The 24,008-nt window shown below is 39.2% G+C and overlaps 1 protein-coding gene across 3 annotated transcripts in view; it reads left to right on the plus strand.

Moving 5' to 3' along the window:
• LOC133619475 (dual specificity testis-specific protein kinase 2-like) overlaps positions 1-24,008 on the plus strand; it is a 117,556-nt gene that overhangs the window by 9,199 nt on the left and 84,349 nt on the right. Inside the window, exon 1 of one of the 3 annotated variants that reach the window (XM_061980520.1) lies at positions 15,682-17,642. The exons of 1 other annotated variant lie outside the window; for it this stretch is intronic. The gene's annotated coding sequence lies outside the window, so the exon portion shown is untranslated. Of the gene's footprint in view, positions 1-15,681; positions 17,643-24,008 lie in introns of those variants that run through there. One more of the 3 variants, XM_061980518.1, reaches the window with a different exon arrangement.

The following is a 24,008-nucleotide window of genomic DNA, read 5'->3' on the forward strand; positions in this document are numbered from 1 at the left end:
TTAGCTCTATTAGCTTACTATCTAAATTACTTTAAAAGTATAAGTGTTATAATGAAGACAACACATGATATAAGTGTCTATATTAGCCTTCTATCAAAATGACTTTAAAAGTATTACATAAGTGTTATAATGAAGACAACACATGATGTAAGTGTCTAAAATAGCTATATTAGCCTACTTTCAAAATGACTTTAAAAGTCTTATATAAGTGTTATAATGAAGACAACACATAATGTAAGTGTCTATATTAGTTATAATAGCCTACTATCAAAATGACTTTAAAAGTCTTATATAAGTCTTATAATGAAGGCAACACATGATGGGTGACCGGTGCAATGGACGTCGAGTGGATCTAGTTAATAGTGTGAGAGTCCAGTCCATAGTGGATCTAGTTAATAGTGTGAGAGTCCAGTCCATAGTGGATCTAACATAATAGTGTGAGAGTCCAGTCCATAGTGGATCTAACATAATAGTGTGAGAGTCCAGTCTATAGTGGAACTAACATAATAGTGTGAGAGTCCAGTCCATAGTGGAACTAACATAATAGTGTGAGAGTCCAGTCCATAGTGGATCTAACATAATAGTGTGAGAGTCCAGTCCATAGTGGAACTAACATAATAGTGTGAGAGTCCAGTCCATAGTGGATCTAACATAATAGTGTGAGAGTCCAGTCTATAGTGGAACTAACATAATAGTGTGAGAGTCCAGTCCATAGTGGAACTAACATAATAGTGTGAGAGTCCAGTCCATAGTGGATCTAACATAATAGTGTGAGAGTCCAGTCCATAGTGGAACTAACATAATAGTGTGAGAGTCCAGTCCATAGTGGATCTAACATAATAGTGTGAGAGTCCAGTCCATAGTGGATCTAACATAATAGTGTGAGAGTCCAGTCCATAGTGGAACTAACATAATAGTGTGAGAGTCCAGTCCATAGTGGATCTAACATAATAGTGTGAGAGTCCAGTCCATAGTGGATCTAACATAATAGTGTGAGAGTCCAGTCCATAGTGGAACTAACATAATAGTGTGAGAGTCCAGTCCATAGTGGATCTAACATAATAGTGTGAGAGTCCAGTCCATAGTGGATCTAACATAATAGTGTGAGAGTCCAGTCCATAGTGGAACTAACATAATAGTGTGAGAGTCCAGTCCATAGTGGATCTAACATAATAGTGTGAGAGTCCAGTCCATAGTGGATCTAACATAATAGTGTGAGAGTCCAGTCCATAGTGGATCTAACATAATAGTGTGAGAGTCCAGTCCATAGTGGAACTAACATAATAGTGTGAGAGTCCAGTCCATAGTGGAACTAACAAAATAGTGTGAGAGTCCAGTCCATAGTGGATCTAACATAATAGTGTGAGAGTCCAGTCCATAGTGGATCTAACATAATAGTGTGAGAGTCCAGTCCATAGTGGATCTAACATAATAGTGTGAGAGTCCAGTCCATAGTGGATCTAACATAATAGTGTGAGAGTCCAGTCCATAGTGGAACTAACATAATAGTGTGAGAGTCCAGTCCATAGTGGAACTAACATAATAGTGTGAGAGTCCAGTCCATAGTGGATCTAACATAATAGTGTGAGAGTCCAGTCCATAGTGGATCTAACATAATAGTGTGAGAGTCCAGTCCATAGTGGATCTAACATAATAGTGTGAGAGTCCAGTCCATAGTGGATCTAACATAATAGTGTGAGAGTCCAGTCCATAGTGGAACTAACATAATAGTGTGAGAGTCCAGTCCATAGTGGATCTAACATAATAGTGTGAGAGTCCAGTCCATAGTGGATCTAGTTAATAGTGAGAGTCCAGTCCATAGTGGGGCCAGCAGGAGATCATCTTGAGGGAAGACAAGTCAGTAGCACAGAGACGTCCCCAACTGAGGTACAGATGAGTGGTCCACCCCAGGTCCCGATTTTGGACAGCTAGCGCGTCATCTGTGCTCACCTAATAACCTCTCCACGCAGGAGAGGGGGGCGGAGCAGGAAGAAGACGGCAGATCAACTGGTCTAAAAGGAGGGTCTGTTTAAAGGCTAGCGTATACAAATTAGTTTTAAGATGGGACTTAAATGCTTCTATGTTATAATGAAGACAACACATGATGTAAGTGTCTCTATTAGCTATATTAGCCTACTATCAAAATGACTTTAAAAGTCTTATATAAGTGTTATAATGAAGGCAACACATGATGTAAGTGTCTCTATTAGCTCTATTAGCCTACTATCTAAATTACTTTAAAAGTATAAGTGTTATAATGAAGACAACACATGATATAAGTGTCTATATTAGCCTTCTATCAAAATGACTTTAAAAGTATTACATAAGTGTTATAATGAAGACAACACATGATGTAAGTGTCTAAAATAGCTATATTAGCCTACTTTCAAAATGACTTTAAAAGTCTTATATAAGTGTTATAATGAAGACAACACATAATGTAAGTGTCTATATTAGTTATAATAGCCTACTATCAAAATGACTTTAAAAGTCTTATATAAGTGTTATAATGAAGGAAACACATGATGTAAGTGTCTCTATTAGCTATATTAGCCTACTATCAAAATGACTTTTAAAGTATTATATAAGTGTTATAATGAAGGCAACACATGATTTAAGTGTATATATATTAGCCTACTATCAAAATGACTTTAAAAGTATTATATAAGTGTTATAATGAAAGCAACACATGATGTAAGTGTATATATTAGCCTACTATCAAAATTACTTTAACAACCTTATATAAGTGTTATAATGAAGGCAACCCATGATGTGTCTATATTGGCTATATTAGCCTACTATCAAAAATATTTTAAAAATGTTATATAAGTATTATAATGAAGGCATCCCATGATGTAAGTGTCTATATTAGCCAACCATCAAAATTACTTTAACAACCTTATATACGTGTTATAATGAAGGCAGCACATGTGTCTATATTAACCTACTATCAAAATTACTTTAAAAGTGTTATATAAGTGTTATAATGAAGGCAACACATGATGCAAGTGTCTATATTAGCCTACTATCAAAATGACTTTAAAAGTCTTATATAAGTGTTATAATGAAGGCAACACATGATTTAAGTGTCTTTTAGCTACATTAGCCTACTATCAAAATGACTTTAAAAGTATTATATAAGTGTTATAATCAAGACAACACATGATATAAGTGTCTATATTAGCCTACTTTCAAAATGACTTTAAAAGTATTATATAAGTGTTATAATCAAGACAACACATGATATAAGTGTCTATATTAGCCTACTTTCAAAATGACTTTAAAAGTATTATATAAGTGTTATAATCAAGACAACACATGATGTAAGTGTCTATCCATCCATCCATCCATTTCCTACCGCTTGACACTTTCGGGGTCGCAGGGGGTGCTGGAGCCTATCTCAGCTGCATTCGGGCGGTAGGCGGGGTACACCCCGGACTACTCCTGTGTGGAGTTTTCATGTCCTCCCCGTGACTGCGTGGGTTCCCTCCGGGTACTCCGGCTTCCTCCCACCTCCAAAGACATGCACCTGGGGATAGGTTGATTGGTAAGTGTCTATATTAGCTATATTAGCCTACTATCAAAATTACTTTAAAAGCCTTATATAAGTGTTATAATGAAGGCAACACATGATTTAAGTGTATTTTAGCTACATTAGCCTACTATCAAAATGACTTTAAAAGTATTATATAAGTGTTATAAAGAAGACAACACCTGATGCAAGTGTCTATATTAGCTATATTAGCCTACTATCAAAATGACTTTAAAAGTATTGTGTAAGTGATCAATTCAAATCAAAGTTTACTTGTTTAGTCCTTAGTCACAGGTGTCTCAAAGGGCTGCACAAGCCACAACGACATCTTCGGCTCAGATCCCACATCAGGGCAAGAAAAAACTCAACCCAATGGGCTACAATGAGAAACCTTGGAGGGGACCGCAGATGTGGGTGCATGATGTAAGTGTCTATATTAGCTATACTAACCCACTATCAAAAATGACTTTAAAGTATTATGTAAGTGTTAAAATTAAGGCAACCAATGATGTAAGTGTCTATATTGGCTATATTAGCCTACTATCAAAACTATTTTAAAAGTCTAATGTAAGTGTTATAATGAAAGCAACACATGATGTAAGTGTCTATATTAGCTATATTAGCCTACTATCAAAATGACATTAAAAGTTTTATATAAGTGTTATAATGAAGGCAACGCATGATGTAAGTGTCTATATTAGCCTACTATCAAAATGACTATTGTGGCAAATCTTCGTTGACAGAAATGTTGAAATGTAATATTTATTCTACACATTTTTACAACATTGTAAAACTGGCTGTCTTCTTCTAATGGATTTATTACAATCTTTGCAAGCTGGGTAACGTTTGCTGTGGTCTGGAACAACATGGCACACAATATGTAAGATAATGTGTCATGAGACATGCAAACTTAAATTAAATACACAGGACTTAAGTAAAGAAAATTAAATGAGCTCAAATATACCTACCAACGAGGCATAATGATGCAAAATGTACATACAGCTAGCCTAAATAGCATGTTAGCATTGATTAGCTTGCACTCATGCACTGATATTAGCACTCCACACAAGTCAATAACATCAACAAAGCTCATCTTTGTGCATTCACGCACAGCATACAACGTTTGGTGGACAAAATGAGACAAAGAAGAAGTGGCATAAAACACAACTTTCTGTGGCAGCGTCGAAGAAAGTTGTACATGTAAACACACTACGGTGAGTTCATGGACCGGCGAAATTAGTAGGATTAAACGGCGCCCGCCAAATACTCTCATCAGTGAAATATGTGTAACATAAACAGTGCGATTTCTAACATTTAGGACGGTTTGTGTCATGTTTGTTCTCCTACAGAAACCTTATTAAAAATACATATTTTCCCTCATCTTTTGTCCATTTTCACACATTTTTGAAAACGCTCCAGGGCGGCGCTAAAGAGCCGACCTGCATGGTTGTTTAACGAGCAAACTTGCAGGACGTGTTGAACCCGAGACCAAACTACCGTGTGAAAAAGTAATAATTTGTGCCTTGTCTAAACCCAGCCTGTGTATTACTTAATGGTAGGGCTGAACGACATTGTTTACCTGTATCTCACCTTTTTTTTGTAAGGGGCGCCGGAAGTTGGCAGACCTGTCAGCGATCCTGTTCTGTCTCCCTGTGATGTTTGTCTGATCTTGAATGGGATTGTGCTCAAAATTGTAATTTCCCCTCAGGGATTAATAAAGTATTTCTGATTCTGATTCTGATGATTGTTTGTACATTGATGTTACATCCATGATTTAGTTCACAACAACACAACAGATGACATGTGTTGTGTGCATGATTGTTTGTACAATGATGTTACATCCATGATGTCGTTCACAACATATGACATGTGTTGTGCGTTTTTGATTGTTTGTACATTGATGTACATCGATGATGTCATTCACAACAACAGAAGCACATGAGATGTATTGTGTGTATGATTGTTTTTACATTGATGTTACATCCATGATGTCGTTCACAACAACACAACCAATGGCATGTGTTGTGTGTGTATGATTGTTTGTACATTGATGTTACATCCATGATGTCGTTCACAACAACACAACCGATGACATGTGTTGTGTGTGTGTATGATTGTACAATGATGTTACATCCATGATGTCGTTCACAACAACACAACAGCTGACATGTGTTGTGTGTGTATGATTGTTTGTACAATGATGTTACATCCATGATGTCGTTCACAACAACACAGCAGATGAGATGTGTTGTGTGTGTGTGTGTGTGTGATTGTTTGTACATTGATGTTACATCCATGATGTTGTTCACAAAAGATGAGATCAATCAATCAATTCCTTTATTGTCATTTTCATAATAACACTTAAGTCATACATGAACAACGAGATTTTGTTTGAGCTTTGTCCAGCAGCATAGAAACTGCATTGATGTGCAGGTTGACAATAGTTTACATTTTAGCATTTTAGCATTGTCAGGAAGATGGCGAATAGAGGGACGTGGGGGTGGGAACAGTCAGATGTCTGATGGGTGTTACGTTGATGTTGCAGCAATGCAATGTCCACAGCACAGTTATTGAGGTGGTGAAGAGTGAAGTATTAAGATGGTCCTGGGCAGGCTGTTCATATAGCAGTCTCACAGCCTGGGGATACAGACTGTGAGACATTCTGGTGGTCCTGGCGCGAATCGATCTATACCTCCTTCCAGAGGGTAGCAGGTTGAAGAGGCCATGTGCTGGGTGGTATCTGTCCTTCAGGATGTTGTGTACTTGCTTTAGGCAGCGAGTTGTGTACATGGCACTCATCTCTGGGAGTATCGTCCTTGTAATTTTCCCCGCCGCTTTAACCACTCGCTGGAGGGCCTGTTGGTTCGCTTTAGTGCAGCTAGCAAACCACACTAAAAATCCGTAAGTTAGGACACTGCTGATGGCACAGTTGGAAAAGTTGACCATTGATTTCTGCGCAATGTTTGCGCATTTTAGTTTCCTCAAAAAAAAAGACGTTGTTGGGCCTTTCCGACTGTAGAAGCAGTGTTAATGTCCCAGCATAGATCTTCTGTTATGTTCACCCCTAATGATTTGAAATGCTTGACCCTTTCTACGAGATTATTAATTAAAAGTGGAGGGTGTTTCTTCTGCCCTTTCCTGCGGAAGTCTACAATTAGTTATTTGGTTTTGTTAGTGTTAAGAACCAAGTTATTGTTAGCACACCATGAAGCCAGCTGTTGGACCTCTGCATTGTATGCTGTCTCATCATTATTACTGATGAGCCCAAGCACCGTGGTGTCGTCGGCATATTTGACAGTGAGATTGGATGTTGAAGAGGCTATGCAGTCATGTGTGAAGAGGGTGAAGAGCGCAGGGCTTAGCACACGACCCTGTGGGGCACCGGTGTTGATGGTGAGCGTGGCAGAAATGTGCTCGCCTATTTTCACATACTGTGTGCGATTCGTTAAAAAGTCCAAAATCCAGTTGCAGAGGAAGGTGTTCAGACCAAGGTTGTGAAGCTTAGATCTGAGTCTGTTGGCCTTATTGTGTTAAATGCTGAGCTGAAATCGACAAAGAGCAAGTCTTGCATAAGTGTCCTTAAACTCAAGATGTTCCAAGAGTCTATGGATTACAATAGCGATGGTGTCTTCGGTTGATCGGTTCTCCCGGTACGCGAACTGATATGGGTCAAGGGATGGTGGTATTTCCTTTTTAATCCGTTTCAATATCAGTCTCTCCATGCATTTGGCAGGTATGGAGGTGAGTGCTACAGGTCTGTAGTCATTTAGGCATGAGATGATGGCCTGTTTGGGGATGGGAATTATTGTAGCGGTTTTAAAACAGGCAGGGACCCAGGATGTAGACAGTGACAGATTAAAAATGTAAACAAATACATCCGTCAGTTCGTCCGCGCAGTGCTTAAGCACACGGCCCAGAACGCCATCAGGTCCAGCTGCTTTCCTTGGGTTGATGTTGCGCAGGGTGAGTCTTACTTCGTGCTGTGTTGTGTGTGTATGATTGTTTGTACATTGATGTTACATCCATGATGTCGTTCACAACAACACGAGCAGATTACATGTGTTGTGTGTGTATGATTGTTTATACATTGATGTTACATCCATGATGTCGTTCACAACAGATGACATGTGTTGTGTGTGTATGATTGTTTGTGCAATGATGTTACATCCATGATGTCTTTCACAACAACACAACAGATGACATGTGTTGTGTGTTTTTGATTGTTTGTATATTGATGTTACATCCATGATGTCGTTCGCAACAGATGACATGTGTTGTGTGTGTATGATTGTTTGTGCAATGATGTTACATCCATGATGTCTTTCACAACAACACAACAGATGACGTGTTGTGTGTTTTTGATTGTTTGTACATTGACGTTACATCAATGATCTCGTTCACAACAACACAAGCAGATTACATGTGTTGTGTGTGTATGATTGTTTATACATTGATGTTACATCCATGATGTTGTTGGCAACAGATGACATTTGTTGTGTGTATGATTGTTCGTGCATTGATGTTACATCCATGATGTCCTTCACAACAACACAACCGATGACATGTTGTGCGTGCGTATGATTGTTTGTACATTGATGTTACATCCATGATGCCGTTCACAACAACACAAGCAGATACGATGTGTTGTGGGTGTATGGATTGTTCTTGCTAGCTTTAGTCTCCACATTGCTTAGTTCAGGACATGTTTTGGGGATCAATGAGCGGAACGGGAAACATTATTTTCCCAAACTAATGTTCATTCTTCTAACAATGACAACATTTCAGTTACATTTGCGTTTTAAGTGGTCCTTGGTAACTTTAATCCTTTAAAAAGCACAGGATGTCAACAAAAGTTGTCAAACAAATACTGTATTGATGTTTTACTCGTTTTATACTGTCTGCACAGACTGAAATAGACACTGGACGCCAGTAAAAACATACTCGGAGCTCAATGTCAAAATTCTGTACAGTTTTAAAGTAGCAGTATAGCGAAAAAATAAGTTGTCTTTCTATACTTGTGTGTGTTTTTTGTATCTATGAAACCATATCCAATTGTATTTACAATCCGCAGGGTATGTGAAAACACAGTTTTAACATCACAAAATACCACAAATTCAGTCAGCCATTTTGAAAATTTCGCTCTGAACACCTTCGGTAATTTCCGTAGAGTCTACGTCACTGTAGTAACACTTCTGCACTCTGACCATATTATTAGAGCAGCCGTACAGGAAATAGGCAAACATTGTCCTTCATGTAAGACATGTGTTTTTATTTTTTTATGCATTCTAAATGGTAAATAAATCTCTAATAATTGAGTCAACAAATGGCGGGTCCTCGCATTATACTCGCTAAAAACATCCAGAAAGCGCCAAACATACTCCATTTACATGCCGGGACCTGAAAATGAACTAAATATGAGTAATATTGTTATTATAAGCGCAAACGCAGACGGACTATTTTAGCGGCACGTTGATAGCGATGAGCTAACGCTAGCTTACGCTGCTATTGTTGACACACTGAGCCGGCGGCTGCCTCTGCTTGGTCTCAAACTTGCTAGAAGTACATTCTGGATTATAACTAATGCATCTCTCACCTGCTGGTAGACAAATGTGGCCATGGACCGACAGGCTGGTCCACGCTCACATAGCCCCAGACGGCCGAAAAGATGCTTGTTGTGACACCTTTTTTTTAACCCTTCACGAGGATTGTGATTAACTCTTCATCTAAACGAAATTATGTGAGCGTTCACGGTTCGGCATCCCAGTGCGAGTGGAAATATTACAGTAAGTGTTTGATTTTATATGGTTCGTTTGTATGTTTAGCACCTAGCAATGCTGCTAATGTGTCACAATAAAGCTACATCTGTTTAGCACTCGGCTTCTAACACATATTGCTCATCCTCTTTGTCATGTCTGTGATCATGTTTTGTTTAGTTATGTTTTACTTGGTTTTTGGACACTTTTTAGTTCTTGTCTTCACTCCCTTGCTTTGTCACCATAGTAACCATTAGTTTCACCTGGTTCACATCTTCATGTCACGCACCTGTCTCACGTTTTCTCATTTTGAGTCACGCACCTGTTTTCACTAATCATGTCACCAGTATTTAAGCTTGTTGTTGCCAGGCAGTTGGCCTGGTGACATTATCTATCATCCATCCATGCTACCCATGATATTCATGTCCACCCTTGTTATTCATGCTTCATGCCATGCCACAGTAAGTGTTTTTGTTTTGTGTTCTTAGTTAATTGCCTTTGTGCTAGTCTTTTGTTTTCATAGCCAAGTTTTTTTGTACTTCCGCCCTTGTGCGCGCCTTTTGTTTGATTCCTTTTTTGAGCGTTAACAATAAATATGTATTTACCTTCACGCCATGCCCAGTCCAGCTGTACTTGCATCTCGGGAAAACAAACACACCATAGTCCACGTCTTGACACTCTTTGTGTTCGGGCTCAAAAATATAAGGTCCTGGATCATGATTTTTTTCCAAAGTAATAATTTTTGCCTCTCATAAAGTCTGCTTGATTAGCATTGTTGTTGATGGGGAAGGGATCTGTGGTTCTTCCTCATTAACTCTCAAAATGGCCTGGGAATCTCCATGAGATTGATACTGTTTTGATCGTATCTATTTACTCAGATATATATGATAATAGCTTCAATATAGAGGCAACTTGTTCGTCCACTCTACTGCTATTTTAATTTATTATAACTAATAATAGTAATAATTTCAATTATGGCCATCAAAGTTGAAATATGTTATTAATTAATATTGTGTTATTTTTCCTTTGCTCTCTTTCAGTCTGCACAGTGTCCTGTTATTCATCACATGCTTTGTGTTGGACTCCGTTTCACACAGTGGCTGAGTGGGAGTTAATACTTTGGGCCATTGTCTCTCTCTCGCTCTCTCACACACACACACACACACATACACACACTTGTATTTGTTACCTTCTTGAGACCTCCGAATAATGCCTACCTCTTTAGGACCACCCTTTCTAGATATATAAAGATTAGTATTTACAACATTAATAATATGTACACACTATGCAAATATAAAACAGCTTGTTGTGAAAAATGATTTGGAATTTCCCAAGAAAAAGGTCACATTTTCACAAGAAAAGCTTAGAATTTTGGCAGTATTATAATAAAAGTTGTCATTTTACTCAACGCAAGTCCAAATTTTACAAGAAAAACTGAAGGTTTGTGCAATAATATGATAAAAGTTGGAATTTTACTCAATAACAGTCGCAATTTTACAAGAAAAGCTTAACGTTTTGGCAAAGTTATGAAAAGAGTCGTAATTTTACTCGACAAAAGTCACAATTTTATAAGAAAACTTTAACATTTTGGCAATATTATAATAATAATCTGAATTTTACTTAGCAAAATTATGACAAAAGTCATCATTTTGCTCAAACAATGTCACTATTTTACGAAAACAAAAAAAAAATTGGCAATATTGTGATACAAGTCAGAATTTTTGATGACAAATGTCACCACTTTGCATTAAAAAGTAATAATTTTACATAAAAAAGTAATAATTTCACGTGAAAATGTTGCAATATTACAGAAACAGAAAGAATATGAGAAATTGTTCCTAATTTTATTTTTAAAAAGTCGACACATTGTGAGAAAAAGGGTTAATTATTATTTAGGTTAATTATTTTATTTTATTTTTTGAATTTTTTGTTTGTAATTGTGCAATGCACCTGGGGATAGGTTGATTGGCAACACTAAATGGTCCCTAGTGTGTGAATGTGAGTGTGATTGTTGTCTGTCTATCTGTGTTGGCCCTGCGATGAGGTGGCGACTTGTCCACACTTGTTATTTCATATGTTGACCAGAGGGGGGAGCACTTTTAAAACCGACACGCAGTCAATTTGAAAAATCCCTGGGACCACCCAATTTTGATAGATTTCACCACCAGGGGTGCAAATTCTCTATTAGATGTAATGCTTTTCCGTATTGGGACCATGATTTATGTCCTAACTTGTTCACCGGTCCTCAAATGGAAGGTACTTTTCCTTCTTGATGTCTCAAGAAGGGTAGACATACAAGAACACACACACACACACACACACCCCTCCAACCGTGTGCTGTGTTGTCTGGACACATCTCATCAGCACATGTAGTTTCTCGAAGAGTCTAATCCGTTTCAGTCACCAAACATTTGTCTGCAGGCTTGAATCTCTGCTTCAGCAGTTGGACCCAAATATCCACAGCATTGATATCAAGGCGACTGTCCGTATCGCATCGACACTGGCGTGATGAGACGGGTATTTTTCAGTTCTTGCCTTTGTTTATTGTTCATATTGTCCTTGCATGAGAGTTTGAATTTGAAACAATAGTCATTCTTGCTGGGTGAAACTTGGGCAAAGGTGCCTTTTGGAAGAGGGGTGTCCAAAGTGCGGCCCAGAAGGACAAAAACATGTAATGTAATGATAAAAAGCTGAAACTTTGATCCTATTAACGATACGTAGGCTGCACAAAAAGGTACATTCACATCCGAATTCGAGGACCAAGGTTTCCCACGCCCGGACGCGGGTCACCGGGCACCTCCCCACCTGGAGCCAGGCCTGGAGGTGGGGCTCGATGGCGAGCACAGCCTGAAGAGGCAACATGGAGCCCCCCTCCAATGGGCCAACCACCCATAAGAGGGGGCATAGAAATCGAGTGCTCTGTGAGCTGGGCGGAAGTTGAAGGCAGGGCCCTTTGCGGTCCGATCCTCAGCTACAGAAGCTAGCTCTTGGGACGTGGAACGCCACTTGGCTGGAGTGGAAGGAGCCTGAGGTGGTGCGCGAGGTAGTGAAGTTCCGGCTTGATCTAGTCGGTCTTACTTCGACACACAACAAGGGTTCGGGAACCAGTCCTCTCGAGAGAGGCTGGACTCTCTTTCACTCTGACATTGCCAGCAGTGAAAGGTGACAGGCAGGGTTGGCAATATTTGTTGCCCCGCAGCTCAGAACCTCCACGTTGGAGTGGTGGACAAAAGGGTAGCTTCCCTCCACCTCCGGGTGGGGGGACGGGGCCTGACCATTGCCTGTGCTTACGCACCAAACAGCAGTTCAGAGTACCTGCCCTTTTTGGAGTCTTGAGAGGGAGTACTGGAAAGTGCTCCATCCAGTGATTCTCTTGTTCTACTGGGGGACTTAGGGTTGGCAATGACAGTAAGACCTGGAGAGGCGTGATTGGGAGAAACGGCCGCCCTGATCTAAACCAGAGTGGTGTTTTGTTATCGGACTTTTGTGCTCATCCCAGATTGTCCATAGCAAACACCATCTTCAAACATAAGGGTGTCCATATGTGCACTTGGTACCAGGACACCCTAGGCCGCAGTTCGATGATCGACTTTGTGGTTGTATTATCGGATTTGGGGTCTCAAGTTTTGGACGCTCGGGTGAAGAGAGGGGCGGAGCTTTCAACCGGTGGTGAGTCAACTCCGATGGTGGGGGAGGATGCCGGACATTCCCAGCAGGCCCAAACGCATAGTGAGGGTCTGCTGGGAACGTCTGGCAAAGTCTTCTGTCAGAGAGAGTTTGTATTCCCACCTTCGGGAGAACTTTGAAAACATGTTACGAGAGAGGCGCAGGATATTGAGTCCGAGTGGACCATATTCCATGCCTCTGTTGTCGAGGCAGCCGATCGGAGCTGTAGCCGCAAAGTGGTCGGTGCCTGCTGTGATGGTATTCCCAGAACCCGCCGGTGAGGGATGCCGCCAAGCTGAAGAAGGAGTCCTATCGGGTCCTTTTGGCTCATGGGACTCCGGAGGTACCGACAGGCCAAGAGGTGTGAGGCTTTGGCGGTTGCAGAGGCAAAAACCCGGACATAAGAGGAGTTCAGAGAAGCCATGAAGTACCACCATCCGCTGCCTCAGGAGAGGGAAGCAGCACACTGTCAACACCGTATATGGTGGGGATGGTGTGCTGCTGATGTCGACTGGGAATTTTGTGGATTAGTGGAAGCAATACTTCGAAGACCTCCTCAATCCCTCCTACATGTCTTCCAATGAAGAACACTGCTTGGGGACTCGCGGTGGGTTCTCCTATTTCTGGGGCTGAGGCTAACGAGGTTGTTAACAATTTCCTCGGTGGCAGGGCCCCAGGGGTGGATCAGATCCGCCCGGAGTTCCTTAAGGCTCTGGATGCTGTGGGGCTGTTGAGGTTGATAAGACTCTGCAGCATTGCATGGACATCTGGGGCGGTGCCCCTGGATTGGCAGACCGCGATGGTGGTTCCTCTCTTTAAGAAGGGAAACAGGAGGGTGTGTTCCAAATATCATGGGATCACACTCTTCAGCCTTCCCGGTAAAGTCTATTCAGATGTGCTGGAGAGGAGGCTATGCCAGATAGTCAAACCTCGGATTCAGGAGGAGCAGTGTGGTTTTTGGCCGGGTCGTGGAACTGTGGACCAAATCTATACTCTCGGCAGGATCCTTGAGGGTGCATGGGTGTTTGCCGAACCGGTTTACATGGTTTAGTGGACTTGTAGAAGGCTTAAGACCGTGTTCCTCAGGAAGTCCTGTGGGGAGTGCTCAGAGAGTACGGGGTATCGGACTGTCTGATTGTGGCGGTCCGCTCCCTATATGATCGTGTCAGAGCTTGGTCCGCATTGCCGGCAGTAAGTCGGATCCGTTTTCTGTGAGGGCTGCCCTTTGTCACTGATTCTGTTCATAACTTTTATGGACATAGTTTCTAGGCGCAGTCGGGGCATTGAGGGGATCCGGTTTGCTGGCTGCAGGATTAGGTCTCTGCTTTCTGCAGTTAATGTGGTCCTGATGGTTTCATTCGACCAAGATCTTCAGCTCTCACTGGATCGGTTCACAGCCGAGTGTGAAGCGACTGGGATGAAAATTCGCACTTCCAAGTCCGAGTCCATGGTTCTCGCCCGTAAAAGGGTGAAGTGCCACCTCTGTGTTGGGGAGGAGATCCTGCCCCATAGCTCAATTTCAAATCTATTAACCATTGACAGAGTTTATTTTTTTTTATGTTTTATGCCCTTTTTGTCAAAGGAAACCCTGTTTTTTATGTCAAAATATGTAATATTTTCCCCGAAACATATTTCCATCCATCCATTTTCTACCGCTTGTCCCTTTCGGAGTCGCGGGGAAAAACATATTTCAAAGTCGAATATTTGAGTTGAAGTAATTGGAGCTTTAAATAGGTCAATAATTCATAACATTGAATTTGATTAATTTCTTATTTTTTGAACAATGACATAAAACAAAATCAGACTTAATACATGTCTTGACCATGCACAAGGCCCCCATTTATAAAAGTGTTGAATTTAAGTCACGTATCAATATATATTATTTTACTTTCATCGTTTAAATCTCAAAATCAACTTCAGATCTATCCGTCAATTAAAATTTTTTATAATTTTTTGAGCAATCCCAAAAACTGTGTGGCAGATTTGTGTCTAATATAGTTAATATTGAAACTTTTCCAGTTACATTTCACATGTTTGCTCTTTTATTCCACTTGTTCTGTTTCTTTTTTGTAATAGTATTTTTAAAATAAATAATGATAAAAAATTAACTGCGGGCCGCAAATGGCCCCCAGTGCCCACTTTGGACACCTTTGCAATACAACAATAATGTAACAACGTAAACAACAAATCACTAAAGAAAAAAAAGAAAAAACGCATTTGTGAAAAATAAAAAAAAACATTTGTGAAAAATAAACTTATTTGTAAAAATTAGCATATTTGTGAAAAATAAAAAAACTAATTTGTAAAAATAAACATTTGTGAAAAATGTAAAAAAAAACGTATTTGTAAAAATAAACATTTGTGAAAAATAAAAAAAACACATTTGCAAAAAATTCAATAAAACTTTTGTGAAAAAACATGAATAAAAAACAAAATAAAAACATTTGTGGAAAAAAAAAAGTGAAACATACAAAACATATTTGTGAAAAATAAAAATATTTGTAAAAAATAAAAAACATATTTGTGGAAAAATTAAAAAACTATTTTGTAAAATTAAATAAAAAACTAAACAAAATTAAACATATTTATGAAGAATACAAATAAAAACATTTGAAAAAAATAAAAACTTTTTTTTAATCAAAAATCAATAAAACATTTGTGAAAAATATAAAAACATATGTGGGCAAAAAGATATTTGTGAAAAATAAAAAACATAATTGTGAAAAATAAAAAAACATATTTGTGGAAATAAAATTAAAAATATTTGTCAAAAGTGTAAATGACATATTTGTGGAGAATAAACCAGATTTGTGAAAATAAATCAAAATATTTGTGAAAAAACATTTTTGAAAAATACAACATATTTGTGAAAAATAAAAACATATCGGTAAAAATAAAACAAATATTTGTGAAAAATATAAAAACATATTTGTGAAAAATAAACAAATGTTTGTGATACAAATGTGGAATCAAAAAGCATATTTGTGTGGAAAAAAAACCTTAAAAAAAATAAACATATTTGTGAAAAATAAAAAAACATAATTGTGAAAAATTTGAAAAACGTTTGTGGAAAAAAAACAAAAAACTTTGTAAATAATTTAAACGACAGATTTGTGGAGAATAAAAACAGATTTGTAAAAATAAAACAAAATATTTGTGAAAATAAAAACATGTTGGTAAAAGTAAAACAAACATTTGTGAAAAAATATAAAAACCTATTTGTGAAAAATAACACAAAAAAGTTGTGGAATTAAAAAGCATATTTATGGAAAAAAAAAAACTCTGTAAAATAATAAACATATTTGTGAAAAATAAAAAACATAATTGTGAAAAATTTGAAAAACATATTTGTGGAAATAAAAAAAAACTATTTGTAAATAATTTAAACTACATATTTGTGTAGAATAAAAACAGATTTGTGAAAATAAAACAAAATGTTTGTGAGAAAAATATTTGTGAAAAATAAAAACATGTCGGTAAAAATAAAACCAACATTTGTGAAAAAATATAAAAACGTATTTGTGAAAAATAAATACAAAAAAATTGTGAAATTAAAAAGCATATTTGTGGGAAAAAAAACTCTGTAGCCAGAGTACCCGGAGGGAACCCACGCAGTCACGGGGAGAACATGCAAACTCCACACAGAAAGATCCCGAGCGCAGGATCGAACCCAGGACCTTCGTATTGTGAGGCAGACGCACTAACCCCTCTGCCCGATTAAAAAGCATATTTTTGGAAAAAAAAAAACTCTGTAAATAAATAAACATATTTGTGAAAAATAAAAAACATAATTGTACAAAATTTGAAAAACATCCAGCCATCCATCCATTTTCTACCGCTTGTCTCTTTTAGGGTGTGCGAGGGGGTGCTGGAGCCTATCGCCGCTACATTCGAGCGGAAGGCGGTGTACACCCTGGACAAGTCGCCAAATATTTGTAAATAATTTAAACAACATATTTGAGGAGCATAAAAACAGATTTGTGAAAATAAAACAAAATATTTGTGAAAAAAACATTTGTGAAAAATAAAAAACATTATTTTGAAAAATTTTAAAAACCTATTTGCAGAAATAAATAAACTATTTGCAAATAATTTAAACGACATATTTTTGGAGAATACAAACAGATTTGTAAAAATAAAACAAACATTTGTGAAAAAATGTAAAAACGTATTCGTGAAAAATAAAAACAAAAAAATTCTGTATTTAAAAAGCATTTTTGTGGGAAAAAAAACCTCTGTAAAAAATAAACATGTTTGTGAAAAATTAAAAAAATAAACATATTTGTGAAGAAAAAAAAACACACAGTATTTGTGATAAATAAAAGGAAAACATATTTGTGAAAATATACATCGGAGCGAACTGATGAATATCCATTCTTTGACGATACCATTCTATATCCAATACTGATACTGCCATTGGTGTCGATGCTAGTGTCGACATTTGCATCCATCCGCCCACTCCCAACAATGCAACAGTTCTCGCGCACGCGCGCGCGCACACGAACGGCGGGAGGAGTGGCATCCCAGCCTGTTTGTGTTAGTTGTGTTGATGGATGTTCTCCCGGGGACAACATGAGACGTTCATCCGCGCGCCAGCCTACTTTCCCGGCAAAGTGAGAGAGACAACATCGCTGCCTCCTGTTGTGGATTCATCATCAATAATTCAAGTTATCATCTTCTCCCGCATTGAGGTGAGTACACGACTCTTTATTTAACTCCTTGACGTCCGAAGTGAAAAGTGTTTGTCACGTGACGGTCACGTGACTACCCCCCACCCCCAAAAAATGCCAGGTAAACTAGCTCATTACCCAAAAAGCTTCTATTGGAGCATTAAAGCCCATTTCCAAATCCATTTAACAGCCGTAAGGTGTTACAGTTCAGTTATTCCTGACTATATTTCTTCTATCAATTCGTAGAAACCAATCTCGCTAGCTATTAGCATTGGCATTCATAATGGGAAGCCTGTGGTATTCGTCACAATAGCCCAAGGAGTGTCCAAACTGTGGCCCGGGGGCCATTTGTGGCAATTTATTTTAATTAGGGATGTCTGATAATGGCTTTTTTGCCGATATTTCGATATTGTCCAACTCTTAATTACCGATACCGATATGAACCGATACCGATATATACAGTCGTGGAATTAACACATTATTATGCCTAATTTGGACAACCAGGTATGGTGAAGATAAGGTCCTTTTTTAAAAAAAATCATAAAATAAAATAAGATAAATAAATTAAAAACATTTTATTGAATAAAAAAGAAAGTAAAACAATATAAAAACAGTTACATAGAAACTAGTAATTAATGAAAATGAGTACAATTAACTGTTAAAGGTTAGTACTATTGTGTGCTTACGGACTGTATCCCTTGCAGACTGTATTGATATACAGGTAAAAGCCAGTAAATTAGAATATTTTGAAAAACTTGATTTATTTCAGTAATTGCATTCAAAAGGTGTAACTTGTACATTATATTTATTCATTGCACACAGACTGATGCATTCAAATGTTTATTTCATTTAATTTTGATGATTTGAAGTGGCAACAAATGAAAATCCAAAATTCCGTGTGTCACAAAATTAGAATATTACTTAAGGCTAATACAAAAAAGGGACTTTTAGAAATGTTGGCCAACTGAAAAGTATGAAAATGAAAAATATGAGCATGTACAATACTCAATACTTGGTTGGAGCTCCTTTTGCCTCAATTACTGCGTTAATGCGGCGTGGCATGGAGTCGATGAGTTTCTGGCACTGCTCAGGTGTTATGAGAGCCCAGGTTGCTCTGATAGTGGCCTTCAACTCTTCTGCGTTTTTGGGTCTGGCATTCTGCATCTTCCTTTTCACAATACCCCACAGATTTTCTATGGGGCTAAGGTCAGGGGAGTTGGCGGGCCAATTTAGAACAGAAATACCATGGTCCGTAAACCAGGCACGGGTAGATTTTGCGCTGTGTGCAGGCGCCAAGTCCTGTTGGAACTTGAAATCTCCATCTCCATAGAGCAGGTCAGCAGCAGGAAGCATGAAGTGCTCTAAAACTTGCTGGTAGACGGCTGCGTTGACCCTGGATCTCAGGAAACAGAGTGGACCGACACCAGCAGATGACATGGCACCCCAAACCATCACTGATGGTGGAAACTTTACACTAGACTTCAGGCAACGTGGATCCTGTGCCTCTCCTGTCTTCCTCCAGACTCTGGGACCTCGATTTCCAAAGGAAATGCAAAATTTGCATGGTTGGGTGATGGTAAATGGAGGGAGGTTTTTTGGGTTGGTGAACTAATTGTAAGTGTATCTTGTGTTTTTTATGTTGATTTAATTTAAAAAAAAATTATACCGATAATAAAAAAAACACGATACCGATAATTTCCGATATTACATTTTAAAGCATTTATCGGCCGATAATATCGACAGGCCGATATTATCGGACATCTCTAATTTTAATGCAGTGTTTTTCAATCTTTTCTGAGCCAAGGCACATTTTTTTCATTGAAAAAAATTCAGAGGCACACCACCAGCAGAAATCATTGAAAAAATGAAACTCAGCAGCCGATGTTGACAATTAAAAAGCTGTTCTCGCAATATGAATTTAAATCATAACCAAGCATTCATCACTATAGCTCTTGTCTCAAAGTAGGCGTACTGTCACGGCCTGTCACATCACGCCCTGACTTATTTTGAAGTTTTTGGTGTTTTCCTGTATGTAGTGTCTTGCGCTCTTATTTTTAGTGGCTTTTCCTGTTTTGTTGGTGTTTTCCTGTAGCAGTTTCATGTCTACCTTTGAGCGCTATTCCCCGCGCCTGCTTTGTTATCGCAATCAAGACTATTTAAGTTGTACGGACGCTATCCTTCTTTGTGTGGACATTGTTGATTGTCATGTCATGTACGGATGTACTTTGTGGACGCCGTCTGCTCCACACGCTGTAAGTCTTTGCTGTCGTCCAGCATTCTGTTTTTGTTTACTTTGCAGCCAGTTTAGGTTAGTTTAGTTTAGTTAGTTTAGTAGCGGTACTTGCCTTTTGTTTATTTTTTGTTTAAGCATTAGATACCTTTTTACCTGCACGCTGCCTCCCGCATATTGTCATCACGGCAAACCATTTTCCCGACATCTACAAAGCAATTAGCTACCTGCTGCCACCTACTGATATGGAAGAGTATTACACGGTTACTCTGCCGAGCTCTAGACAACACGGACACTCAAAAACGGCACATTATGTGCGGATTGGTTTGCAAAAAATGTTTTTAACCCAAATAGGTGAAATAACATAATCTCACGGTACACAATTTTTAGCATTCTGCTATTAACATGCTACGCTTTTGGCTAGTTTTGCAGGTATACGCCTCAGCGTCAAATACTTTCTCTTGACGAATGATACCAGTTAGCATGCTGATGTTAATATGCTAGCTTTTTTTAAGCTAACACCTGAGTCACATTTTGTACTTGATGCATGTTTATGTTAGCAGGCTAGCGTTTTTAACACATTTTTCAGGTAGTTTACACACCTCAGAATAATACATTTTTGTTACTTGTTTTATGTTACAATTAGCATTTTAGCATGCCAACATTAGCGTGCTATATTTTCAATTCGTAGAAACCAATCTCACTAGCTATTAGCATTGGCATTCTTATGGGAAGCCTGTTATATTTGTCACAATAGCACAGGGGTGTCCAAACTGTGGACCGGGGGCCATTTGTGGCCCTTAGCTATTTATTTAATGCAGTGTTTCTCAACCACTGTGCCGCGCGGCACACTAGTGTACCATGAGGTATTGTTTGGTGTGCCGTGGGACATTACGTAATTTCACCTAATTAAGTTAAAATTATTTTAGGCAAACCAGTAATTAAAATCTGCAAATAATGTACCGTTGTTAAGTGTCTGTACTGTCTAGAGCTCGGCATATCAGTAGGTGGCAGCACGTAGCTAATTGCTTTGTAGATGTCAGGAACATGGTTTGTCCTGATCACAATATGCGGGAGGCAGAGTGCAGGTAAAAAGGTATCTAATGCTTAAACAAAAAATAAACAAGAGGCGAGTGCCGCTAAGAAACGGCATTGACGCTGAGGGATGGCTATGCAAAATGAAGCTAAAACTGAACTGACTGCGAAGTAAACAAAAACAGAATGCTGGACGACAGCAAAGACTTACAGCGTGTGGAGCAGACGACGTCCACAAAGTACATCCGTATATGACAATCAACACCAAAATAGGAGCGCAAGACAAGAACTAAAACACTACACACAGGAAAACACCAAAAAACTCCAAATAAGTCACGGCGTGATGTGACAGGTCGTGACAGTACATCTACTTTGAGACAGGAGCTATAGTGGATGCATGGGTGGTTATGGTTTGAATTCATATCCAACAATTGCGAGAACGACCTTTTATTGTTAACATTGGCTGCTGAGTTTAATTTTTCTATGTTTTCTGCTCACGGTGTGCCTCTGGATTTGTTCGATGAAAAAAATGTGCCTTGGCTCAGAAAAGGTTGAAAAACACCGATTTAATGGCCCGCGGCACAATTGTTAGCATTCTGTTATTAACATGCTAGCTTTTTGGCTAGTTTTGCAGCGTAAAATACTTTTTCTTGACGAATGATACCAGTTAGCATGCTGATGTTAATATGCTAGCTTTTTTTAAGCTAACACCTGAGTCATATTTTGGTACTTGATGCATGCTTACGTTAGCAGGCTAGCATTTTTAAACACCTTTTTCAGGTAGTTTACACACCTCAGAGTAATGCATTTGTGTTACTTGTTGTATGTTACAGTTAGCATTTTAGCATGCCAACATTAGCGTGCTATATTTTCTTCGATAATTTAGCAGGTATACTCCTCATTTGGTACTTCACTAATCCTAACTGTAAGCACGCTATTGTTAGCTTAGTTTTGGATGATACCACAAATTTGGGTATCAATCCGATACCAAGTAGTTAGAGCATGGGTGTCAAACTCTGGCCCGCAGGCCAAATTTGGCCGCCGTGTAATTTCACTTGGCCCTTGAGGCGATATCAAATTAACACTAGAGCTGGCCCGCCGATTATATATAGTGACGGTGCCGCTGTAACACCGCATTCACCGCTAATTCTCATACTTGCCAGCCTTCCCGGTAGACTCCCAAATTTCAATGCCCCTCCCGAAAATCGTCACGTCCCCTTTTCATCCAGTCCAACGAGTGCTGGCTCAGTCATATAATATGTGCGGCTTTGGCACGCACACACAAGTGAATGCAACGCATACTTGATCTTCAGGGATACAGGTTACACTGAGGGTGCTCGTATAAAAAACTTTAACACTGTTAGAAATATACGCCACACTGTGAACTGTTGTGTTTATGTTGTGTTACGGTGCGGATGTTCTCCCAAAATGTGTTTGTCATTCTTGTTTGGTGTGGGTTCACAGTGTGGCGCATATTTGTAACAGTGTTAAAGTTGTTTATATGGCCACCCTCAGTGTAAACTGTATCGCTGTTGATCAAGTATGCGTTGAATTCGCGTACAGAAGCCGCTCATATCTTGTGACTGGGCCAGCACGTTATTAGAAGGGATGAAAAGCGGACGTGACGACAGCTCTCGTAGAGGACGTTAAAAGCAGTGCCTGTAAGGCACGCCCCCAAGACTGTGGAATATGAGATAAAATGACCGAGGTGTTGAGATATAATGACTGATGAACACCTTCGTTCGATAATGAAGGTTGCCTCAGCTCAAAGCCTGAGCCCCGACATTAATGAACTAGCATCCAAGAAAAGATGCCAGGTATCTGGCTTGGGCACATCAGATTAGATCAGTGTGTTGCAAACTGAGCAGTTTAAAGTCCTGAATGGTTGGTTACATTTATTAGCCTGTGGAAAAAGTTAATGTTGATATTTACCTCAGAAGGTTGCAAATAGAAAAGAGGCATTCCATTTTTATTTAAATTGTATTTGATATGCCATTGATATTTTTTAATTATTATTATTATTATTTGAAACTCGATTTTGCATGTCACTATAAAGTTATATAAGCCTTGCTTGTTCAATATTTAATGCAAAACTTGTTTGGGTCCCTATCAAAAAGGTTAATTTGTTAAACCTTGGCCCGTGGCTTTGTTCAGTTTAAAATTTTGGCCCACTCTGTATTTGAGTTTGACACCCCTGAGTTAGAGGATCATACTTAGACTTAGACTTAGTTCCTCCCATTCCTGTTGGAACATTGGGCGACGAGTCCCCTCCATTTGTTACGGTCACTGGCGACCCTTCTTGCTCCATGCCAGCTGACTCCCATCTCTCTCAGGTCTTCCTTGGCTGTTTGTCTCCACGTCTTCTTTGGCTGTCCTCTCTTCCTCTTTCCCCCTTCTGGCACCCAGTCCATTGCCACACTTGCCGGTCTCTCTTTTGGCAGTCGGAGTATGTGTCCAGCCATTCTCCTTCTCATGTCAGAGACTATGTCAGACAATGGTGCTACCCCTGCCCTTCTCATCACCTCTTCATTGGTGATGTGGTCTCTCCATGAGATACTCAAGATGTATCTGAGGCACCGTTGGTGGAAGACATCCAGCTTGTTAGTAATGCTTGATGTCTTCATCCACGTCTCACAGGCATAGGTCCCTGTAGGGATGACCACTGACATATAGAGGCGCAGCTTTGTGGACGTACTGATAGATTTTGATGACCAGATATTCCGGAGGCGTTGGAAGACTCTTGCAGCTTTTCCGATTCTGGTCTGAACATCCTTTTCTGCGTCTCCAGTGTTTGAGATATTGCTTCCAAGATACGTGAAGTTCTCAACGTACTCTATGCCTTGTTCGCCTACGATGAGCAGTGGAACGTTTTGCTCTTGTGCGACGGTCATGGCCTTGGTCTTCTCTTGGCTTATACGTAGGCCGACTTTTTCCCCTTGCTCATGCAGATTGTTGGTCAATTTTTGGAGCGCAGCGTAGGAATGGCTAAGCAGAGCCAAGTCGTCCGCAAAGTCCAGATCTGCCAGTCTGCCCCCTCCCCACTTAATGCCGAGGTTTGCTCCGACTACACACTTCCTCATGACAAAGTCTATGACAATGATGAACAGTAAGGGAGACAAGAT

The sequence above is a fragment of the Nerophis lumbriciformis genome, linkage group LG20 (assembly GCF_033978685.3).
Source record: "Nerophis lumbriciformis linkage group LG20, RoL_Nlum_v2.1, whole genome shotgun sequence".
NCBI lineage: Eukaryota > Metazoa > Chordata > Actinopteri > Syngnathiformes > Syngnathidae > Nerophis > Nerophis lumbriciformis.